The following is a 25,804-nucleotide window of genomic DNA, read 5'->3' as shown; positions in this document are numbered from 1 at the left end:
AACAGATATTATCAGCCAAAGTGCTCTTCCCCTAATGTGCTAGAAAATGATAAGGGCAGACAATACTCTCAAAAACATATGTAAGGTGGAAGTGTGTCATTGGAATGATCTGCCTCATATTTGCTTCAAATAAAGCTAAGCTCCTCTTTGCTTCTTCGTGTTTCCATGTAATGGATTCTATTCCACCATCTTTCCTCTAGCTCCACTTGTTAGTCCTTTAAAGGGATTAAATTTTGGATTTCTTTAATCAGTATTTTATCTACCATTTCACATTTTATTATTTCAACAATTACCTATTATTTTCTTTTTTCTACTTTATTTTGTTTATTGTCATTTTTCTAGGTTCTCCAGCAAATGCTTAGGTCATATGTTTTTTTCCCACTCATATTTCCTAACTGTAAGTGATATTTAAAATGACAAATTCTATCATGTGTGCTATTTATAAAGCTATTTCAATCTTGTTGAGCCATTTTGTTTTGGGTGTGTCTTGTAAACAACATAGTCCCAATTTTGTTTTCTATTACAAAATCTGACAGTTTCTGTATTAAGGAGTGGAGGACAGGGTTTTAACTTAGTCACTTTTATTGTGATTATGGAATGTTTGAATTTATTCTAGACACCTTATCATATGCTATTTATGCAATGGGCTTTCATATTCATGTCATTTATTTTTCTCTTTGCCGTCTTTTTCTCCTTTCCTGACTTTTATTAGAGTGATAACATTATGCTTTGTTTCATTTTGTCTTTATCATTTTTTGCAATGATTTGCTTTAATATTTTTAAAGTCAATTTTTAGAGCAGTTTTAGGTTTACAACAGAATTGGGAGAAAGAGACAAAATTTCTCATATACCACCAGCCACAACACGTTCTTAGCCTCCCCTATTACCAATATCACTCACCAGATTGATACTTTTTTTTTTTTTTTACCAAGGATACACCTATATTGACACATCATAATCACCCTAATTCCATTGTTTACCTTAGGGTCCACTCTTCCTGTTGTGCATTCTATGGGATTAGACAAATGTATAATGACATGGATCTATCACTATAGTATCACAGAGTATTTTCACTGTTCTAAAAATTCTCTGTGCTCTGTGTATTTTTTCTGTCCCCCCACTCTTGTTAATCACTGATATTTTTATTGTCGCCATAGTTTTTTCTTTTCCAGAATGTCATATATTTGGAATTATCCAATATATAGCCTTTCAGATTAGCTTCTTTCACTTAATAATGTGCATTTAAGGTCCCACTATGTCTTTTTATGGCTTGAGAGCACATTTCTTTTTAGCCCTGAAGAGTATTTCATTCTCTAGATGTACCACAGTTTATTTACCCATTCACCTACTGAAGGACATCTTGTTTGCTTCTAAGTTTTGACAATTAGGAAGAAAGCTGCTATGAACATCTGTGTGCAAGTTTTTGTGTAGGCATATGTTTTCAAATACTTTGGGTAAAAAGCAAGGAGCGTGACTGATGCATTACATGGTAAGAGTATGTTTAGCTTTGTAAGAAACCAGTTAAATACTTTCCAAAATGGATTTACCATTTAGTGTTCCCAGCAGCAATTTATGAGAGCTTCTGTTGCTTCACATTCTCACCAAAATTTGGTGTTGTCAGTGTTTTCAGTAGTGTAGTGCATGGACTGAATGCCTCCCCTGCAAATTCATATGTTAAAAGTCCTAACCCCGTATCTCAAGTATGGCAATGTCTTGAGATGGGATTTCTAAAGAAGTAATTAAGGTTAAATGAGGTCATAATGGTGGGATGCTGATCCCAATGAATTAGCATCCTTTTAAGAGGAGAAACCATATAAAATAGATAACTATTAAGAACCTACTGTATAGCACAGGCAACTCCACTGCACTGTACAGTAGAAACTAACACAACATTATAAAACAACTGTACCCCAATAAAAAATAAATAAGTAAAATAAAATTTTAAAAAGAGGAGAAACCAGAGAGCTTGCTTTTTGTCCCTTCCTGCTCAAGAACTGAGGAAAGGCCATGTGAACACACAGCAAGAAAGAGTCCATCTGCAGTTAGGATGGGAACACTCATCAGAAAGGGAATGGCTAGAACCTTGAGCTTGGACTTCCAGCCTCTGGAACTGTGAGAAAATATATTCCTAGAGTTTTAGCCACACGGCCTGTGGTATCAGCCTGAGAAGAGGGGCTCAACCCAGGTTCTCTTTTCAGCTCCAACACACCCATCCCATAGGGACTGAAGGCTCACCTACTCTCACTGGATGTTACCTTCCACCAAAGGGAATCACCTTGTGCAAGAAAGTGCCTTCTTGCAGGTTGTGGCTCACAGCCTAGGTAGCTGATATGGGGATCAAAGGCCTCAGCCTCTTAATTCAATTTGGAATAATTCTGGAGGATCATCCCAGCTCTAGAGCTCCCTGTAGGGTCAGTGGAACATTGTAAGCGTATTAGTGGGTCAGAGTCTCCCTCCATCCAATTTTCTCTTCCTCACTTTCCTACAAATTTATCTCAGAACATTTATCAGTAAATGTTCTGCACCTAGTTCTCTGTCTCAGTGTCTGTTTACAGATAACTCAATCAAAGGCAGGGTTTTATAAGTTCTTTCCTGTATTGTACTTCCATTCCCATATTCCTGTTATGCCTTTTCTTATAGGAAGCTGACTGGTCGGCTATCCAAAGGCAAGGGCTCATCCCATGCTTACCTTACGCGTGTATAAAGAAAGATGCTTGAGCCTGGCAAAACTGGTGCTTCAGAAAGAATGAGGTCAATGCTGGAGATAGCAAGTGATAACTAGGATGGATTTATGAGACTTAGAACCATTTATCAGGCAACTTAGGAATGACTAGGGAAATTAACACTGTAAAATACAAGGGTTACTTCAGGAACAGTTACTTAGACAACTGTAATTTGGCATAAAGGAAATAACGACCTTAAAGGCCAGTGAATTATGGTACATGCAGGATATTTTTCTTTATATACATGCATTAGCAAAATTGAGATTATTCTGTATAAAATTTTATGTATGGTTTTATTTCAGTTTTAAAAAATTAGGTCATAAAATAATTTTCAAAAGCATGACTTTTGATGATTGCATAATTTTACATACTTGATATGCACTATAATTTATTTTACCCATTTCTGTATTTTTGGATATTGATATCACTTTCTCATTTTTTGCTATTATAAATAATACTGAGATGATTATCATTGCACATAAATCTTAATGTGTATTTCTGATTATTTGCTGGGAATAAATCTGTAGAAGTGGGATTCTTGAGTTGAAAGGAAGACCATTTTGATAGCTTTTGATGTAAATTGCAGAACTGTGATTCATAAGTGTAAAATATGCATTCCTTCCAGCCTTTCAATCAGTGTAGGTTTACTGAGTTATACAATGTAATGGGAACTCTTTCTAGATGTTGGGGGGAAAAAAGTCAGATAGGGTCTTATTCTCAGGATTCTTATATTCCAGTGGGAAGACAATAATAACTAGTAGCAAAATATAAGATGCCAGATAGTGATAAGCTCTGTGAAGGAAACAAATCAGTGATGGGGAAAAGCGTGCAAACATTGGTGCGGCGGTTGAGAACTTTTAGAGGGGGTGACTTTGAAAGATCTAAATGAAACCTGGGAGCTAGTCATGCAAGGAAATAATTGTGTGGCTACTCATAGTGTTACCAAAGAGTACTGAGTAAAAAATTCTGATATTTAGGTGGAAATGGGATCCCACTATTATTTTTAAAAATTATCCTTTTATTATTTTGAAAAACTTTATTTTTCAAATACTTACTGATCATTGCATTGCTTGCCTTGTGATTGTCCTACCTTGTCATTTATCAACTGATGGTTTAGAGTGTTAGTGGCTTTCTTACTTATATTCAAAGGTTTCTCATGTATTAAAAACAATGACATTTCAAATGTCAGTACTTGCTGCTAATGTTTGTTCCCAGTTTTCCATTTGTTCTTTACTTTTGTTTTGACTATATCTATAAAACTTTTTTCTCTTTAGATTTTTACATACTCAAATCTGTTCACTTTTACCTTTGTGATTCTCCTTTTTCAATGTAGCTTTAGAAATGACTTTCAAATTATCATTTTTGTCATTTAGAAGTGAAAGCTTTCCTAGACTGACAGAAGTTGAATTTGAACCTAGATATTTCTGTTCCCCAAAGCCTCTTTTCTTTCCATGATACCACATTACTTTAAACATGAGCTGGAAAATATAAATGAAGCCTGTGATTTTAGTTTTTGAACATGTCTTTTATAGCCAGCCAGCTAGCTAAAGTTTTGCCAATATCTAGAACAAGTAGAATACAAGACAAAATGAATTCTAGTGTTTTTGGATTGTGAAATCTGGGGCAAGATGCTGTTTGGTCCCAATTAGTATAATCTAAGTCAGGAGAGCCACAGTGGAAGAAGGAAAGTGAGCTATTCTCAGAGCACCAGAATTGTATCAAATTTCAAGTTCCAGGGTCAGGAGGCAAGGAGATAGAAAAGCTACCAAGTAAAGAAGATGTAGTACATATATACAATGGAATACTACTTAGCCATAAAAAGAATGAAATAATGCCTTTTGCAGCAACATGGATGGACCTAGAGATTAGCATACTAAGTGAAGTAAGTTGGAAAGAGAAAGACAAATATCATATCACTTATAGGTGGAATCTAAAATATGGAACAAATGAACCTATCTATGTAAAAAAAACAGACTCATAGACATAGAGAACAGACTTGTGGTTGCCAAGGGGGAGGGGGGTGGGGGAAGGATGGAGTAGGTTTTTGGGATTAGCAGATGCAAACTATTATATACAGACTGGATAAACAACAAGGCCCTACTGTAGAGCACAGGGAACTGTATTCAATATCCTGTGATAAACCATCATGGAAAAGAATATTAAAAAATAATGTATATATGTATAACTGAATCACTTTGCTGTACAGTAGAAATTAACACTGTAAATCAACTATACGTCAATTTTTAAAAAATTAAAAAAAGAAAATCTATCAAGAAATAGAGTCAAAGACATATCTAGAGGAAGGGCTGGAGCTGAAACTACAAGAAATATGGATTGGTGCTTGATTTTCACTGAATTTATGAGCTTATGGTGGTGGCTAGGAGCTGGCAATGACATTGCCTGTGTCAGGGTGAAAAAAGAGACCCAACAGTGAATCGTCTGCCGATCCTTCCAATCGGTGGAATTAAAGACTGTGTGCACTACAATACAGCGCAACATACTATAAATACATAACCATGTGCAATTTCATGGATGAGTCTTCATTAGATTTTCAGTTGTATCAGGCATTATTTAAAGTCTTTTCACATCCTCTTTTTGGTATGCCTCAAACAAAGCAAGTTTGTAGAGAAGATGCCTCATTTTCTTGGAAAGTAAAGATGGTCTATTTGATGTAAGCTTTTTCCCCGCTCTGATAAGAGCACGAAGATATGCTGTTGTTGACCCTTCTTCCCTATATTTCTTAGCTATTTTTTATTTCACATTCTGCAGTTATACGTCCTAGATTTCAGCATCAGTTTATATCCAATTACATCTCATATTTCAAATCCTTACTTACTCCAGAATCTTCCCACAAATCCCTTTCCTGCCCTTGTAATTTATATGTACCTTTCAGGTTTTCACCTCATAAAAAGGTAAAGAAAAGAAACACCTTTTTTTTTACAGTGTAAGGAGTTGCACTCCTGGCAGTTCTTCTGCCAGCAGAGCTGTTGATGAATGCTGGCAGCCTGTATAAAATGAGACACAAAAGCATCAAGACTCTCCCTCAAATGTTGTATGAGATTCCCCTAGTAATTTTACCCAAGAAAGAATGTTGTATGAGATTCCCCTAGTAATTTTACCCAAGAAAGGGCACCTTTGTACCAGTCATTTGCACCAGCAACGCTATTGCTACCATCTACATTATCATCCCTGCCATCATTGAATGTTTTGGGTCATTCCCTCTGTGAATAATGGCACAGAGAATGATCTACTTTTTCTATAAAGCCTGGAATACCATACCTGAGACACATACCTTAGGAGTAAAATCTAAATATCCCTCTTTTCCGATACTCCCATTTTCATGGACCAATAAAGGAAAACGAAGGAATGAAGATACATGCGAAAGCATACAAGTAATGCCAATTTATGAGAAAATCTATCATTTACAGGCAGGTGGAATGTAAATGGTATAGGTTCTGAAGACTTTCAGCTCCGAATGAAGCCACAGCTCTGCAAATGAGTCACTGTGGCACTTTACCTGACCTCTCTGAGCTTCTGTTTTCTCTTCTGTAAAATGCATAAAAAGGTTTTGTTAATTTGCATATAATTATGCATATACCACTTCTAGAATAATGCCTGCCCTATGGTAGTTGTTCATTAAAAAAGTAACAATAATAATGAAATCAATTTGGATTTTCTGTTCAGTAAGTAAGCTTACAAGTAAAAGTACCTACTTTGATTTTTATGGCAATTACATTTTTAAAAAAAAATCACTGTTGTTTCAGCATATTCTTCTTGTTCCTACTCATGACCCTTTTGAACATAAGAGGACTATATTATCTAGGAAGTAGCTGAGTTTTGACAATTGCACATTTTGTGTGCAGACTGCACATCAATGGTGTTTTCTAAAATAACTAGTAATGGTTTTACCTATATTGTAGGTACCCACTATAATATAAATTTTTGTTATTTTATTTTTCCAAACACAGAAAAAAGGATTAGAAAATTACTATTACAACATGTGACCCTGTATAGCTAATAACCCCAAATCAAAAGTCAGTTTCAGCCTCTTTTTCAGAAGTTGTAACTAAAATTCCAAATTGGATGACATATGTCCCATCAAGACAAAGAAATGGAGCCTATTAGTGGAAGTAAGTTCATCTGGTGAGGCCAAAAGACACCTGGGCCCCAATTTAGATTCTGTCTACTTGCATCCGTAGGAAAACATATTACACTGTTTAGATCTCACTGTCCTTATTTGTCAAATTCAGATGACACTGATCTTCCCAAAGCACAGCGTTATTATGAGGGCCACCTTATACAATTGGTAGACGTCTGCTGCCACAAAAAGATGTAAATGAAGTACAGAATCAGATTCCCCTACAGAACATGCTCCCACTCAAGGTGTTTGCTGAATCACCTCAGGTTGTACAATCCAAGGTGAAGGTCCAGGGTTCCAACCACTGAATAGAGGGACCATCTGGGAACTAAAAAGTAGAAAACAGGCTGGTCTATGGTGAAAAATAGACGAGAAGCTGAGTAGTATTCCATTGTATATACGTACCACATCTTCTTTATCCATTCATCTGTCGAAGGACACTTAGGTGCTTCCATGTCTTGGCTATTGTGAATGGTGCTGCTATGAACATTGGGGTGCATGTATATTTTTGAATTAGAGTTTTGTTCAGATAGATACTCAGGAGTGGGATTGCAGGATCATATGGTAACTCTATTTTTAGTTTTTAAAGGAACCTCCATACTGTTTTCCACAGTGACTGCAGCAATTTATATTCCCAACAACAGTGCAGGAGGGTTCATGATAAAAACATATGAAATAATGCCTTTTGCAGCAACATGGATGGACCTAGAGATTATCGTACTAAGTGAAGTAAGTGAGAAAATGAAAGACAAATATCATATGAGATCTCTTATATGTGGAATCTAAAACAGAAATGATACAAATGAACTTATTTACAGAACTGAAAGAGACCCAAAGACATAGAAAACAAAATTATGGTCACCAAAGGGGAAAGGGGGGAGGGTGAAGGATAAATTTGGAGTTTAGAATTAACATATACACACCACTATATATAAAATAGATAACCAACAAGACCAACTGTGTAGCACAATATTTTATAATAACCTATAGGGGAAAAGAATCTCGAAATGTAAGTGTATATATATATATATCTGAATCACTGTGCTGTATACCTGAAACTAACACAATGTTGTAAACTGACTATAGGTCAATTTAAAAAAAAAATTTTAAAAACATATGAGAAGCGGGGCTTCCCTGGTGGCACAGTGGTTGAGAGTCCGCCTGCCAATGTAGGGGACACGGGTTCGTGCCCCGGTCCGGGAGGATCCCACATGCCGCGGAGCGGCTGGGCCCGTGAGCCATGGCCGCTGGGCCTGCGCGTCCGGAGCCTGTGCTCCTCAAAGGGAGAGGCCACAACTGTGAGAGGCCCGCGTACCACAAAAAAAAAAAAAAAAAAAAAAAAAAAAAAAAAAAAAACCATATGAGAAGCAAGAAAATAAGTCTATAGTAAGAAAATAGAGAGATTAAACAGAGAAAAAGGCTCTGACTGAAATGAGCATTGTTGAGCATGGGGCTTTGAAAGGCCCATTGTGTTTAAACAGTGAAGGGTGGGCAGAAGTAGCTGGACTGACCTCTCTGAAGTCATCATCTACGGACCTCCCTTTTCAACATTGGTACTTTTTCCCCAGATTCCCAGCCTTGGCACTTCAAAAGGGTGTAGGTGAGAAGGTACATGTGCCCATGAGTTACCTCCCTTTGACACATGGCAGAATATTGTTTGGCTTCCAAGAAAGAATGTATAGTTGAGTATTTGGGGGAAGATATGAACAAGTAAGAAAACAAGTGCTTTATATTGAGGTAGATATAATTTGAGGCATCAGTTAGCATCCAAGCAAGAAATATCAAAGAGAAAAATCCACCTTCAATTATTGGACCCATCATTTGGCTCTTTGGGAAAATAACTTAAATTTTCTAAACTTTATCTCTAAATTAAAAATATGGATACTATATTAATCAGGGTTCCCTAGAGAGGGAGAAGATGAGAGAGACAGACAGAAACACAGACAGAGACGAGACTGATTTTAAAGAATTGGCTTACAAGACTGTGAAGGCTGATAAGCCTGCAATCCATAGGCTAGATATTCAGGTAAGGATTGATGCCATTTGAGTCTGAATTTCGTAGGGCAGGCCAGCAGGCTGGAAACTCAGACCAGATTTCTATATTATAGTCTGAGGCAGAATTACTTCTTTGAGAAAACTCAGTCTTTGCTCTTGAGGCCTCCAACTGATTGGATGAGACCCACTCATACCTACTTAAAGTCAACTGATTGTAAATGTTACTCATGGGCACAAATACCTTAACAAGCCACATTTAGACTAGTGTTTGACCAAACAACTGGGTACCATAGACTAGCCAAGTTGACACAGAAAATTAACTGTCACAGATCCTTACTGCATGGGGTAAATGTGATAACATGCAGAACATTTAATAAGGGTGTTGACACAACTTGCCTTGTCAGTGTTTGATCTGGGTGACTGGTGGAAGTGAGGTGTATTGAGGAGATATTTTTCAAATATATCAAATTGAACCTAAAACCATTTCCAGTTGGCTGGAATATATATATATATATATATATATATATATATATATATATATATATATATACACATATACACATTACTTTATCTTAATGTTTTTTATGTTAAAGAAATTGATGTGACTTTGGTCAAAGAAGCCAGAGAAAACAGTGCTATGTATAGAAGAGAGCACAGCATTTGACAGTGTCAATGTCAAGTTTGAATCTAAGTTATGCTCTGTGTCACTTTGGGAAAGTTGCTCTCATCTTCAATTTCTTTATTTGCAAAATGGATATAATAATGTCACTTCTTAGAGTCTGTGGGATATGTGAAACATTTAGACCATGGAGTTTCTCAGAAAAAATTTTTTTTTCTTCTCCATTCACTGTGTTCAACTTGCTGGATAGAAGCTCATTTTCCGGTCAGAGGATGACATTGTAAAATATCATAACTGTCTGGCCCTTTGTGATTATTATACTTAGTCCAGGGCAGTTTATAAATCCAATCCTCTATTAAATTTAAAACTTCTGTCTCCATCATTAACTATAACTATAACTAAGCGTGGCTTGTTTTTTCACTTCTAGCCATCCATGTTCTGGACGTTACATGAAGACCTGTAATGAGACAGTTATGGCCATATGCAACAGAGGGGGTGCTAGCACCATGCAGAACTGCCCCTGGCCTTCCCCTGATGTGTGGGGCATCTGAAGACATAGCAGTCTGTGTATGAAGCGTCTGATTTTCTTGGAGAGGTATCCAGATTCCTCTAGCCTGTGTCTCACTGAAGACCATTGTTTTGAGGTATAATTAACATACAACATTATATCAGTTTTACTTGTGCAACGTAATTATTTGATATTTACATAGGTTGCAAAAAGATCACCACAATAAGTCTCGGGAACATCTATCATCACACATAGTTACAGAATTTTTTTTCTTGTGATGCAAACTTTTAAGATCTACTCTCTTAGCACCTTTCAAATATGCAATAGAGTATCATTAACTATAGTCACCACGCTGTGCATTACATCCCCATGATTTATTTATTTTATAACTGGAAATTTGAACCTTTTGACTCCCTCCATGCATTTCTCCCATCCCTCACCCTTTGCTTTTGGTAGCCACCAGTCTGTTCGCTGTATCTATGAGCTTGTGTTTTGTTTGTTTTTAGATTCCCCATATAAGTGAGAGCATGCAATATGTGTCTTTCTCTGTTTGATTTATTTCACTTAGCATAATGGCCTCAAGGTCTGTCCTTGTTGCAAATGGCAAGATTTCATTTTTTATGGCTGAATAATAGATATAGGTTTAGATACAGATACAGATAGATATAAATCACATTGTCTTTATTCATTCTTCTGTCAATGGCACTTAGGTTGTTTTCTGTGTCTTAGTTATTGTAAGTAATGCTGCAATCAGCATGGGAGTGCATATATCTTGTTGAGTTAGTGTTCTTGTTTTCTTTGGATAAATACCCAGAAGTGGAATTGCTGGGTCGTATGGTAGTTCTATTTTTATTTTTTTGAGGAACCTCCATACTATTTTCCAGAGTGACTGCACCAATTTACATTCCTACCAACAGTGTACAAGTGTTCCTTTTCCTCATATTCTTCCTAAAACTTGTTATTTCTTGTATTTTTGATGATAGCTATTCTAACAGGTGTGAGATGATTATTTCATTGTGGTTTTGATTTGCATTTCCCTGATGATTAGTGATGTGGAGTATCTTCTCATGTACCTGTTGGCCATCTCTATGTCTTCTTTGAAAAAAATGTCTATTCAAATCTTCTGACCATTTAAAAAAATCGGATTCTTTTTCTATTGAGTTGTATAAGTTCTTTATATATTTTGTATATTAGCCCCTTATCAGATGTATAATTTGCTAATACATTCTCCCATTCAGTAGGTTACTTCATCACTTTGTTGATGATCTCCTTTGCTGTGCAGAAGGTTTCTAGTTTGAAGACCACTTTTAGAGGGGCATATATGTCCCTTCATTGGCTGCCACCATTAACAATACACACCTCCACATTCTCTCTTCAAAAAGAGCTACTGGGGTCCTTTTCCTTCTGTGTCTTCTGGGTTTCTTAAGGATCTAGGATGGGGAATGGCATACTTGTTCCCATTGCTTAGGGCTACTCTTGTACACCTCCTATGTTCAGATATTAGCTTGCCTGGAAAGAACCAGAGAGACATCTCTGTTTACATTCCCAAAGGCACACATGTCAAGCTCCTCAAGAGCTGTCTCACAATGCAGCATTCTCAGACCACACTAAGAGTGCTGCAGATTTGCAATTCTGTGAACATCGTATGATTAGTGAAATGCCAATCTCTCTTTCCTGAAGACTTACTAAACCTCTGAGGGTTGTTTGCTTAGAGCTCCACTGCCCACCATCTCTTGGCTTTGGGAGTGTGGTGGTGAGGAGGATCACAGGGCAAGGGGAGAGTAATTTCTCTTCTACCATGTGTGTTTTATTTCCTAAAAACCAGAAAATTTTAAAAAATGACTCTCTTCTTTTCTCCTCTGCCCTTGTTCAGTCATCCATTATATATCCTGGGTTGACAAGTTATCCAGTGTTGATTGGTTCAGAAATATTTCCATCCCATCCTTGTAAGCCTCAGGGGTCTATATCTGACCCCTTTTGTTGATCACCCTCTTTTGATTATAGGCCTTAAATGCCAATTACAGGGGCAACTTGAAAATTTCACTCTGAATTCTATTACAGTGGCTAATATTATTATCAGCATAAACAGTAGCTGCATTGTTCACACCAAACAGGTAGTCTTCTGTTTTTCTCCTTTATGACCATTGTATAATGTATAGTTTCTGGATGGTGACATATTAGGGCCAAAATACTGTAAATTTCTCCTACACAGATTTCCAATAGACACTCCTTTACAATCATTTTATGGTTTTAAAAATAGCTCCATATCTTCAAGATGTTGTTTCCTATTTCAAAAAGAGTTATTGGTTTTCCTCTTCCTTGTGCTGAGAAAAAATACATTTGAAGAACAGAATATTGCATGTTCCCCAGGGTTTGCTTTCTATAGGGTTACTCTGGAGGAGACCAGCCAAGGCATTTCAGGAGGCCTTTGCCATTTTTCTGCAAATCCTGGTCACATCTCTCTTTAGACTCCACCTTCATATATATATACACATACATCTTATTTTTGGGCCATACTGTGTGGTATGTAGGATCTTGGTTCCCCAATGACCAGGGATTGAACCTGGGCCCCCTGCATTGGGAGTACAGAATCTTAACTCCTGGACCACCAGGGAAGTCTCTCTACCTTCCAATATGTGCTGTCCAATTCCCAGTTTAATGAATTATTTTACAGGAAAACCCAGAACCAACAAAATCATCAGTAAGCTGGAAAAACTCAAATTTTATAGGGTGGAGTATCAGGCTGTACTGCCCTGGGGGTACTGTCTTAATCACGGCCTATGCTTTTCTGACTTAGTTAAACACAATTATGGGTATCTCTTAGCACCTGGAAAGGACTGACAGTGATGTCTTTGAATAGGTCTCCGGTAAGTAAACTAAGACTGAGGCCAAACAGAACATTAGGATGCTCTTGACAAGGACATCATCTCTGCTCTGCTTCAACCCAACATTCCATTTCACTGAAAACAGAGAGAAACTAGATTTTCAATTAACCTAAATTGAATACCTCATTACTTATGTTTATTACTCACATAGAAGATGTTCTCCTTCAAAATTTTCAGGCTCCCCCAAAACAAAGCTGCACTTGTCTAGGAAATTAGGAGAAATGCAAGATTTACTGAAGATTCTGTAAGTGAAGTAGAGGTGGCCCAGCACTGAGCTTTGAAGTAGCAATATCCATCAGTGGCTAAGTCTCTTTTTTCTTTCCTGTGCTTAGGTTTCCTGGCTCTTGGCTCTTTTTCTGACATCTCTTTTCTCTTCACTTCTTCCCACGGTCTTCTAGGTTTCTCCCAGAGCCATTTCACTCTGCCCCAGCTACTGTATTTTGTTTTCCTCGTTTAAAGGAAAGGTGATCTGGTTGCTAGGGTTCTTCCTCTCCAGAAGGCAATAGGTTATAACAAATGACAAATAATTTCTTCCTGTTCTATGCCAGTATTCAAAACTTTATTATGTCTGCTCAATGCAAGATAAAGCAATTTATAATTTGTTATTTGTTTGAATTATGTGCAGAAAGCCATGTTAACTGGCACCATATTTTCTATTTATTTCACTGACATTTTAGCACCCCTTATAGATCAATGCATCCAGCAGATGCCCAGATGGCTGGCCTATTAGCAGGTGTCCAACTGACCCTGATCCTGGGCTCTACTAAGCCTGTTCATCCATACACAATACTAAGAGCAAATAAAAATGAGAGTTGAGCATGACAGAATTTTTTTTCAATGTTTTTCTTTGTTGTAGTAAAGCACAGATAACATAAAATTTACAGTTTTAAACATTATTATAGTTCAGTGGCATTAAATGCATTCATAATGTTGTGAAACCATTACCAAGATCCATCTTCACAAATCTTTTCACCCTGCAAAACTGAAACTCTATACCCATTAAACAGTAACTTCCTGTTCCCCCTTGTCCCGACCTTGACAACCACCATTCTATTTTCTGTCTCTATAATTTTGACTACTGGAAGTACTTCATGTACAAGGAATCATACAATATTTGTGTTTTTGTGATTGGCTTATTTTACTTAGAATAATATCCTCAAGTTTCATGCATGCTGAATCATATTGCAGAACTTCCTTTCTTTTTAAAGCTGAATATATTCCATTGTGTGTTTACACCACATTTTGTTTATCCATTCATCTGTCCATGGGCACTTGGGTTGCCTCCACATTTTAGCTATTGTGAATAATGCTGTTAATGAAGATGGGGTACAAATATCTTTTTAAGATCTTGCTTTCAATTACTTTGGGTATATGCCAGAAGTAAAACTGCTGGATCATATACTAATTCTTTTTTTTTTTTTGAGGAATTACCATACTGTTTTCCATAATGGCTGTACCATTTTACATTTCCACTAACAGTGCACAAGGGTCCTAATTTCTCCAAGTTCTCTCCAACACTTCTTTTCTTTTTTTTGAATAGTAGCCTTCCTAATGGGTGTGAGCTGGTATCTTATGTAGCTTTCATTTGCATTTTGCTAATGAATAGTGATACTGAGCATCTTTTCATGTGTTTATTGGATATTTGATGTCTTCTGTGGAGAAATATCAGCTCAAGTCCTTTGCCCATTTTTTAATCAGCTTGTCTGTATTTTTGTTGTTGAGATTTAGGAATTCTCTATATATTCTGGATATATATTCCAGGTATATAATTTTCAAATATTTTCTTCCATTATGTGGGCTACCTTTTTATTCTATCCATAGTGTTGTTGATACACATATCTTTTAATTTTCATGAAGTCCAATGCGTCCATTTTTTGTTGTGTTACATATGCCTTTGGAGTCATATCCAAGAAATCATTGCCAAATCCAATGTCATGAAGTTTTTGTCCTATGTTTTCTTCTCAGAGTCTTACGGTTTTAGGTCTTACATGTAGGTCTTTCATCCATTTTGAATTAATTTTTGCATATGGTGTTAGTAAAGGGTCCAACTTCATTATTTTGCGTGTGGTTATCAGTTGTCCCAGAATAATTTGTTGAAAAGACTGTCTTATTCTCATTGAATGGTCTTTCTCCATTGACTGGTCTTGTTAATCTTGTGAAAAATCATTTGGCCGTATTTGTGAGGATTTATTTCTGAGCCCTCTATTCTGTTTCATTTGCCTATATGTCCTTTTGTTTTTTGTTTTGCTTGTATCACACTGTTTTGATTACTGTAGCTTTATAGTAAGGCTTGAAATCAGAAAGTGATTCTGGCAGGTTTGTTATTTCTCAAAATTGCTTTGGCTATTTGAGGTCCCTTGAGATATCATATGAATTTTAGGATGGGCCTTTCTATTTCTGCAAACTACATCATTGGGATTTTGATAGGGGTGGCATTGAATCTATAGATTGCTTTGGATTGTATGGACGTTTCAACAATATTAAGTCTTCTAATCCGTGAACATGGCATGTACTTCCTTACTTATGACTTCTTTCATTTCCTTCAGCAATTAAAAAAATTTTTTATTGTGCAAGTCTTTTCCCTTCTTGGTTAAGTTAATTCGTAAGTATTTTATTCTTTTTGATGAAATTATAATTTCATTTTTTTTTCTTACCTGGGAATATCCTAATTACACCTCACTTTTGAAAGATAGTTATGCCAGATATAGAATTCTTCTTGACAGCTTCTTTTTTGATTTTTAGCACTTTGAAAACCTTCGTCCACTGCCTTCTGGCCTCCAACATTTTTGATGAGAAATCTGATAGTTTTCTTTGGGACATTCTTTGTGTTTGGATTCACTTTTTTGTTGCTTTTAAGATCCTCTATTTGTCTTTGACTTTTGAAAGTTTGATTATGATGTGTCTTGGTGTGGTCTCTGAATTCATTCTACTTGGAGTTTGTTGAGCATTTTGGAGTTTTATAATCATGTATTTTATCACATTTGGGGAGTGCTCAGCTATGGTTTTTAAAAATATTCTCTCTGCCTTTTTTTCCTTTAGTTTTGGACTCCCACAATGTGCATATTGGGTCCATTTGATTGTGTCCCAAATGTCCTCTTATGCTCTTTTCAATTTTCTCAATCCTTTTGCTTTCTGTTCCTCACACTTGACAATTTCCATTAAGCTTTCAAGTTTACTAATTCTTTCTCTTGTCTGCTCAAATCTGCCTTTGAATTCCTCTAGTAAATGTGTCATCTTAGTTATTGTACTTTTCAGTTCCAGAATTTATTTTTGGTTTCTTTTTAGGTTATTTATGTCTTCATTGACATTTTCATCTTGTTCATACATGATTTTCTTGAGTTTATTCATATCTTCCTTTAGTTCGTTGAGCATTTTTAAGAAGTTGTTTTCATCTTTGTCTAGTATATGTCCCATCAGGTCTTTTTCAGGGACAGTTTCTGTGGATTTATTTTCTTCTTTAAATGGGCTGTACTTTCCTGTTTCTTTGTATGCTTTGTGATTTTTGCTGTTGTTGAAAATTGGACATTTGATCATGTGATAACTCTGGAAATCAGATTTTCCCCTTCCTTAGGGTTTACTGTTTTTTATTATTGTCTTTGCTTATTTATTATTATTATTATTATTTTAGGCTATCTCTTGCTATCAGCCTGAGGAATAAACGTAAGGTCTTCTCAGGTCTTTATTAGACCTTTACCTGGGTACACAGTGTCATTTTCTACATTTCCCCACACAAGCAGTTGATTTTAAATGTCCTAGTTTTTAATGTCTTTTTCTGAAAAGGGGGAAAAAAGAGAAAAAAGAAGGGCAGTAAAAAGGGTGCCAGCCCTTTAAATTCCTTGGAAGTGACTTCAATCTGAGGAAGAGGGTCTTGCAACATTGGGGGTTGGTGCAGATACAATAGCTGCCCACTTCTTGTCTGCACCTCTGTGCAGAAGCAGCAATCAGCAGTCAGAACACAGTTGCCTGATATTTGGAGGATAACGTCCTTTTTGCCCACCCTGGCTTCTGCTTCAGGAATACATGCATGGCTGCCTGACACACGGCTGGCATGTCAGATGGGTTGCTGCTAGTATACTAAGAGCTAAAATTGTCAGAAATAAACCACAATTTACTGTATAAGCCTTCATCTGGAAGTTGCAAGCCTTCAATAAACTCCAGAGTTCCAAAATGGTTACATCAGACAGATTTGGTCATTGCAATTTTTATCTACAAAATTTTTAACTACAGAATTTTTAGAACAATTTTCAGGCATGAACTTAGCTCTAAGCCTTTTTCTTTACCATATTTACTTGGTTCTTAGCCTTAATTTTGTCTCATTTTACTCCTAAATTTGCTCCTCAGATTTCATGAAATACTATAGCATCCTGGTTTGGGTCTTCACAATTCCCTGAGACATTCTGTATAGAACAATAATGAAGTCCACGAGGGCAGAAATCCTAGACTGGAATCATAGGTCAGCCACTTGCCATCTTTGTGATCAAGATTCATCTGGCATCTCAGAGCCTTGTTGTTCTCATCCATGAAACTTAGTGCTTAGAGAGGTTTGTTGTAAAGATTAAATTAGAAAAGCAGTTAAATGGCTTTAGTCCAGTGTAAGAAACATGGCAAACTTCATTGCATGCTAGTTGAAATGATAATTTCATCAGTTGTATTGTAATTACAATGCCTGACTATTTTCATCTCTAGCAAGTACCCAACGTTTCCAGCACTGGTCTTCAGACCCTCACTGAGGCATCAGTCCTGCTGGAGACCCGTATGAGAGTTCAACCTCTTCCTTGGCAATGTGCACATTCAACAGTTACCTCCCAATATATGATCACTTGTGGACCCAAGGCAATATTCTCTTCCTAATTAAAATAAGATCAAATTGATGTTTATTGTTAATAGCTTTAAATGTCCACTTAACACAGCTTTCACCATATTAAGGTAAAATGAGGTTTGAATTGTCTTCACGCAAGGAAAATCATGTGTTTTTCTTCTAACAGTCACTGCTGACATCGGGCCTATTAACAACAACAAAAAATGAGATAAAGGTATAGTTTTTATAAACAATACACTCTTTAGAATGTGTTTATGAGAATAGATATATTTGAAGGGGAGAAAGCAGCCCTTTTTCATTTCTGACGTGATGTAAATATGTCACTGTCAACTTGTACACTTCGCTCCCATTTCCAAGAAGCACTTAGTTCCTTTTTTTGTCAGTTACATAAAAGTGAAGGACTTTGGTTTATTCCTATTTTAAATAAAGAGAACACGAAGGCAGCAGATCGTCAAGGACAGAACGCTGTCAGAAGAGATGGTGCTTGACAGTGAGAGGCTGACCAGGAGAGGCAGGTGCCACCATGGAGAGCGAACAAGCTCAGTTCTAAGTGGCTCATTTTCTATCTGTATAAATATAAAAATAAAAACATGCCACGTTGTCAGGAACTCTCCGGGCTCTGAGCATTAGGTGTAAGATCGGCTGGGAAGGAACCTAACAAGTGCCCTAGAAGCCTCTCTTTGCTGGAGTGCTTTGGGGACACGCACCTCCCTTCTGGCTTAGAGCCTTGGTCTTTCAGTTGACTCCTCTGCTTTCTTTTCCCCTGAGTTTAACCTTTGTGTTTCTCACTTTTATATATGCTTCTGCAATCTTGATTATCCCATGTCTAAACTGTATGAGCTTGGGTGAGTCACTTAACACTCTAAACTTTAGTTTACACATCAGTAAAACGGGCATAATAATAGTGACCAACTCATATTAAAATATTTAAAGTATTTTATCTCTCTTGTGGTATTTTACCACTCGACTCAGGTCTAGTAAAGACCCGAGAAGACCTTCAGTTTACTTAGACTCCGTACATTAAAATACTTACAAGCTTAATTCACTGCAATCATTGAATTAACAGCATTTCTGATGATAAGCAATAGAATCCTTGTCGCGGTTCAAGTGCAGAGGGTGAAACCTTCGGCTGGTTGCTGTGCTGCTGGGGAAAGTCACACAGCCATTCTCAGTAGCTTCACTCCAAAGCTGTAGTAAAATCAAAATGGACACTCAATATTATCATGACACCCTCTGAGTTTTTCTAGAGAGATCATTTTTCACTCCTGGGAATAAATTTTGTATAATATCTATCTCCATAAGATTACCAAACCATTCCTTCTACCTCCCCTCTCAACTATGAAGTTGCTCACACGACACTGCGAGAAAAAGAAATTGACAAAGACAAACTACATCATTTCCCTATTACCAACTGGTAGTCTCCCTCTACTCAGCTTTACTTTCTTAATCTGAATCCAAAGAAGGAATTGTCCCTTCTCCTATAGAAGGTCAGTTCCTGCACATCTAGGGCCAGTGCTCTATCCCACTTGGCTCTATTTGGTTATCCTATTTCTCCTGAACCATAAGCATCCATATTTCTGTTGAATCATTTCCATTAGCACATAGAAGTGTGCTAGTGCATTCTATATTTAAAATTAAAAATAAAGAATTCTCTCTTTTCTTCATTTCTGTTTGGCTACCTCTATAATTGTCTGCCTCAGATTCACAGAAGGAGTCTCAAGAGTGATTTACCTTTGCACTATCCATTTCCTACTCAACCCACTCCAAGAGGCTTCTTCCTTGACCATCCCATCCATTCCTTTAAGTAACAAATGTACAGGCCAAATCTATGCTAGGCTTGGGAGATGCAATAGTGAGTAAGAGAGAGAGCAATTCCTTCTTCACTACGCTTACATTGTCTAACATTAAAAAGAATTAAGAAAAAACAAGTGACCACACTAATTATAAAAGATGCTAACAGGGCTTCCCTGGTGGCGCAGTGGTTGAGAGTCCGCCTGCCGATGCAGGGGACACGGGTTTGTGCCCCAGTCCGGGAGGATCCCACGTGCCGTGGAGCGGCTGGGCCCATGAGCTATGGCTGCTGAGCCTGCGCGTCCGGAGCCTGTTGCTCCGCAACGGGAGAGGCCACAGCGGTGAGGGGCCCACATACCGCAAAAAAAAAAAGGTGCTAACAGGAAAAAAACAGGTAATTACTTAGATAATAATTGAGGTTCATTTGGGTAAACCTGAAGGGCCTGTGAGGAAAGCTCATGGATCCTCATGGTAAGGAAAAGTGAGGTTCTTGGGTTAGGTTCTAGGTCTTTGTGGAAGACATAAAGAGATAGGACAGATACTCTAGATAGTGTGGGTCTTTCCAAAAGCAGGAATTATTCATTTCACGTTTAATGATGAATAGGACTTAGTCAAGAGTTGAGGAAAACAGTATTCAACTTAGATCAAAGGAACGTTATGTCAAAGTTTGGTGCAAGGAAGTATGAACTTTTCCAGAACTGAAAGAAAATCTGTAAGCCTGGATTGTGGTGAACAAGATGAGGAAGGACACAAGCTGGGCATGGAGGGTGTGTAAGGACCAGAACTTGAAAAATCCAGAAGACCACTGTCAGTAGTTTGGAAATGCATTTCTTACACAAGGATTATGACTGAAGGCTATGTAGCAATTAATAGCATTTTTTTTGTTGGAGACAGTCTTGAAATACTGCTTATGTGAAAAGTGAGAGGCCAACTAGCAGATTATTCTGATGGGCCTGGAGGGAGACAATGGTGGTCTAGCTAGTAATTAATCCTCCCTAGTAATTATGCTCCATCTTAGCCAACTGGACACCCTACAGAGCCCTCACCCCAAATGGCCTATTTTGGTGCCTGAGATTTTCTAATAGTAGAAACTGAAACCCAACTCTATTCTTTCATTATTATTGGATTTCATAGTACTCAAGGGTTGTGGCCTTATACCATTGTGAGTTAATATTTTTATTGAGTTCCCAAAATATTTATTTAGTTATGGTGCTAGACATTCTTAGATATAATTTTGCAAGTAAAACTTACAACTTCATGGAGTTGGAGGCCCTGAAAACCTATTGACTTATCCAAAATCTCATATTCACTAGTAGATCCTATATTTTAAATGAGTTCTTTCTAGCTTCCAGGTAATAAGGAAATGATGAACTAGCCTTAAAATAATAATGTTACTTGAGTAGCACACGATGTATTAGTGTTTTCCTCATTGTATTCAAATTTGCTTCCCTTTTCACCATCAAATGTCCTCTAATCTTGAGTCAGGTGAGAGGATTTACATATGGAAACCCAGAGCATCTCATTGACTTTCCTTCCTAACTACTTCATATTCTATTGGAAGAAGCAAGAGAGGTAAAGTAATAGAATAAGGTAATTTAGTAACCTCTGGACAATTCTGGGAAATTGAAACACAGAGTCTGTGATCACACACACACAAAAAAAATACCATATTTGGATAATGAAAATGTATCACGACAAGTCTGTAGAAAGTGACATCTTGAAAACTCACATTGTACCAAATCAAATCTTTCCTTCATGATGGCAAATGGATAGGTCCCACCTCAAATTTCTTTCTACTATCCCAAAAAACAAGGTAGTCATTCTATTGCCTAAAATGAAAGAAATCATTCTAGGGAAACTTCAAGTGCTTTTTTTTTTTTTTTTGCGATACGTGGGCCTCTCACTGCTGTGGCCTCTCCCATTGTGGAGCACAGGCTCCGGACACGCAGGCTCAGCGGCCATGGCTCACGGGCCCAGCCGCTGCCACGGCATGTGGGATCTTCCCGGACCGGGGCACGAACCCATGTCCCCTGCATCGGCAGGCGGACTCCCAACCACTGCGCCACCAGGGAAGCCCTCAAGTGCTTTTAAATGAATAATCCTTTACATGTTTAGCCATATCTTCCTCAATGATGAGAAAAGGAGTGCCCTTTTAGTGTGACTAAGGCTGTAGAAAACAGGTCCTGCTTATTTGATATTTCTGACGGAGAGAGTCTGGAGGTATTAATGTCATCAGAGCACATACTGTTGTTATAAAGTGGGATCCAAACACAGAGAGAGATGATTGATTGACTGATAAATGTGGGCGTATTTTTATTAAATCATGAAAACAAGAGTCACAAGGCCAAATGACCGTATCATTTATCATAACTGTGAAACTGTAAAAGGAGGTGGGGATAGGAATATTTAACATAAACTGTTTCTGAAATGAAGGAGACATTAAAATCAGGCTAATTTGGATTGTGTCTTAAACTCATCATTTAGTTGATGTCTATCCCATTCCCTGCATGTGCTGTAGAACTCCTGCTGTCCGTCTCTAGTAACTTGGGAAACTTTGCACAAGATGTGGTATTTTTCCTGGAAACCCAGGAAAACCCAAACTCTTTCACATACCAGGATGAAAACTGAAGCTCAGAGGAGGGAATTGACATGCTCAGAGCATCATTTCCCTCACACATTGTATTCATTCCTAAGGTTGCTATAAAAAATTGCCACAAACTCGAAGCCTTAAAATAACAGTAATTTATTCTCAGTTTTAGAGGCTAGGAGTTTAAAACTGAGATGTGGGCAGGACCATACTTCCTCAGAAAGCTCCAGAAAAGAACTCCTTCTGGTCCCTTCCAGCTTCTGGTAGCTCCTGCCACTCCTTGGCTCGTGGATGCTCTACTCTCTGCCTTCTTCATGTGACCTTCTCCCCTGTGTCTCTGTGTCTGCTCCACTGTGTATAAGGACACCCTTCATCGGTTTCAAGGGCCACCCTAAATCTAAAGTGGTTTCATCTCAAGGTACTTAGCTAATTGCTTCTGCAAAGACCCTATTTCCAAATAAGGTCATATTCTTAGGTTCTGAGTGGACGTGTATTTTGGGTGGGACACTATTTAACCTCCTATTTAACCATCTATAAATGGAGCTGGCAATGCCTAACTTGTAGGATCGTTATCATGACTGAATAACTGTCATGTAAAATGTTTGGTACATTTTAAATGATCCATATTTTTTGTGTGTTTTTAGGGATACCACTATAATTATCTTTATTCCTGACCAAGATTGGTCTGGATATTCTCATTTTCTGAAATATATTTTCAAGGTCTGCTCTGTTTTAGGTGTTGAGTATACAAGTAAACTGCAGTATACAAATAGGAATGATTATTATTCCATCTACTAGGCTGTGTGTTATAAATGCTTCCCAGAAGCATGGACATTGTGAAGAAAAGAGAGTGGTAATTTCTGGAAGAATGTGGCTGATAACTTTTCAGTAAGCCTTTGCAGGAAGGGTCACATGTTATTTTAAGTGCGTGGTGAACTAAACTAAGAAGCAACGCTGGGATGTAACTAATTGGCTCCAAAGTGAGGTTCTTGAGCACCATGCTTTTCTCTCTCTGACATTAAAATTGATAATTGGAAATGAATTTATTCTTTGAAATGAACACAGTTTAGGTAAGACAAGCACTCTATGAAAACAAAATTTTGAAGATTTTGAGCATTCTACCTTGCTAATGACAATAGTGAATCCTTATTGGAAATCAGTTTCAAAATATATACTCAAGAAATATTTAAGAGCTTGTACTTTTTGACCCAGGAACTCCTTATTATTGAGAATAACTTTGGAAACTGTACTTGACTTTTTAAACCTTTTTACACAGATATATTTATTTATTTAATCTAGCAGTGTTTTTGACATTGGAATTGGGAAACAATGTAATGCTCAACAGTGGGATATTAGTAAAAGAAATTATGAGATTCCCCTCAGTTGAATACTGCATGGTCATTATAATTTGTATTTCAAAAGAGTGTAATAAAGTAGAAGAAAATACTGGACTGAATGTCAATATTATGACATAGTGTGAGTGTGTTTCATGTTTGGTAATTGCAATCATTGTTGCTTTTGTTGTAGTCATCCATTAACAATGCTTGGTGTCAGTTTATGTATCTCTTGTTAAAATAAAATACAGTGTGTGTGTGTGAAAAAAAAATAGAAGAAAAGTTAACCTTTGATAAAATGTATCTTAGATTGTCTGTTCTCAGAAACAGACCCTGAGATAAGGATTTGTCCCAGTTGTTTGTTTGAGAAATGATAACAGAGAGCACAGTTAAGAGGTGCCAAGAACTGAGGTAGACAATAAGGAAGCCACTGAAAATAATGGTTGGCAAACAATTTGTCACTATGGGAAACTGGGTCTCAGTCCTACTGGAGACTTCTTAGAGATACACAAATTATGCTTCAGACTTGTTCCATCCGAGGGACCAGTCAGCTGGTGTCCATCTCTGCCTTCCAGCTCTGTCACTGGTGGAGGTCTCTTCTCAGGGGTATTAACTCTATAGCACTTATGGCACATTTGGTGCATGACATACATTCTAGAAGCTATAGACAGACCCAACTTCAGTGAGAAGCTCTGGGCTGGGCATGCACAAAAAGGTTATGACAGGCAGCATGTTCCACATCATAAGGGAAAAAAATACTGTTGTGTTCAAATTCTGATAATGACTTTTTGTAAAGCTTCACTAAGAACATGCCTTTTCTTGTATCAGAACCCTTAAACATAAGAGAATTTATGTGATGATATTTTGTAAATAATCACAACAATAATGATTACTATTGTGAGAGTGGTTATTCATTACTCACTTACTATCGGAGAACTATTATGATTTCTTTTTGTCCAGGTAATATTGCTAGGAGATAGTGGCGCCACACTTCAATGTTAAGCAACCTGGTTTCAAGAAGATAATCTTAATGAATATGTTATACTATACAATCCTGCCATCATGTAGGTAAGGAGAATTCCCGCAAATTAGAAAAATAGAGAAGAACAAGAGTGTGTATATAAAGATCAATGAATGATACCCATGTAAGGAAACAGTAAAAGAAATGTAATGTGTTACACAATACAAAATATGCTTGCATGGTGGAAGTTATAGGGACTTTGCTTCCTTTCCTCCTTTTTGATTAATTGATAGGTCATGCGTTTGTCTATGAAAAAATCTGTTGACTCTTTTCAACTGGTGATGAGGAGAGGTGAAGCAATCCTTGAAGACCTGAAAATGCTGAATCCTGATTCTGCAATTGAGCAGACTCGTAGTGTTCAAACTTTGTCAGTCTCCAGAGGACAGAGACAGACAAGATAAGTATTAGAGTTTCTGGGTGCCGTGTTCTTTGAGGGCATCTGCCTTTATAAGAAAAATAGATTCTGGCTCAGGTGCAGTCATTATCACACTGTCCAACATCAAAAAGCCCCTCCTCCCTGCTCTGCCCCCGGCACCCCATTGATCCTGGACATCACTGGGCGCTCTTGGACTCTTCCCAGCATCTGCTCAGCCTCTGAGCCCCTCCAACCCTCACTTTGCTTCTACAGGTCACATTAAATCCAAATTATGGAATTCCTTTAGGCAGAACTTTTTCAAAGAGTTAAAGCCAAAATAAAAGTTAATGAATTCCGGCAAAGGCAAAAGACTTCTGGATAGATGTTTTACCCTTTTTATTCATTGAGCTCATGCAGTTTTTGTTTTCTCAATTTTCTCTTTGTGAAACTCTCTGTTTCACCAATGTTTCCAAAATTAATTTTGACCTTCCAGCAACATTTTAATTTCACATGCCCCAGTGGATTCTCTTTGTTCAAAAAATTATTCCATATATTCATTATTCTTTTTAGAAAATAACATTATCTTGCACAACGTAAGTATTCATTATATGCTTAATTACACTGAGAACTGCACATAGAGGCATTGGCCAGGTACAAGGGAAGCAGTGCTTGTCTATGGGGGAGCTGACCTGGATTCAGGAATGACCCTGTTATTTTTCACGGGTTCACTTCAGTGTGGGGCTGCTCCAAGCTGGAGTTCTGCTCTCATCAGAAGCTCAGTGAGTCACGTACCTGAGTCTCATTTTCATGAATCTATAACATGATAGAGACTTTTAGAATTTTGTGAAGATTTGGGAATGGTATCACTAGGGTACATGAAAGGTGATGATGAAAGGTGATAATCCAGAATATATAATGAGTGGTATTTATTATTATTAATGATAACATCTCCTCAACATGAGAAATGAAGTACTCTTCTCTATTCAGAATCATCCAAGTGTCTTATCTTCAAGAAGTTTTGACTGGAGA

This window comes from Phocoena phocoena, chromosome 7, assembly GCF_963924675.1.
Source record: "Phocoena phocoena chromosome 7, mPhoPho1.1, whole genome shotgun sequence".
NCBI lineage: Eukaryota > Metazoa > Chordata > Mammalia > Artiodactyla > Phocoenidae > Phocoena > Phocoena phocoena.
Note: the sequence above shows the minus strand (reverse complement) of the source record.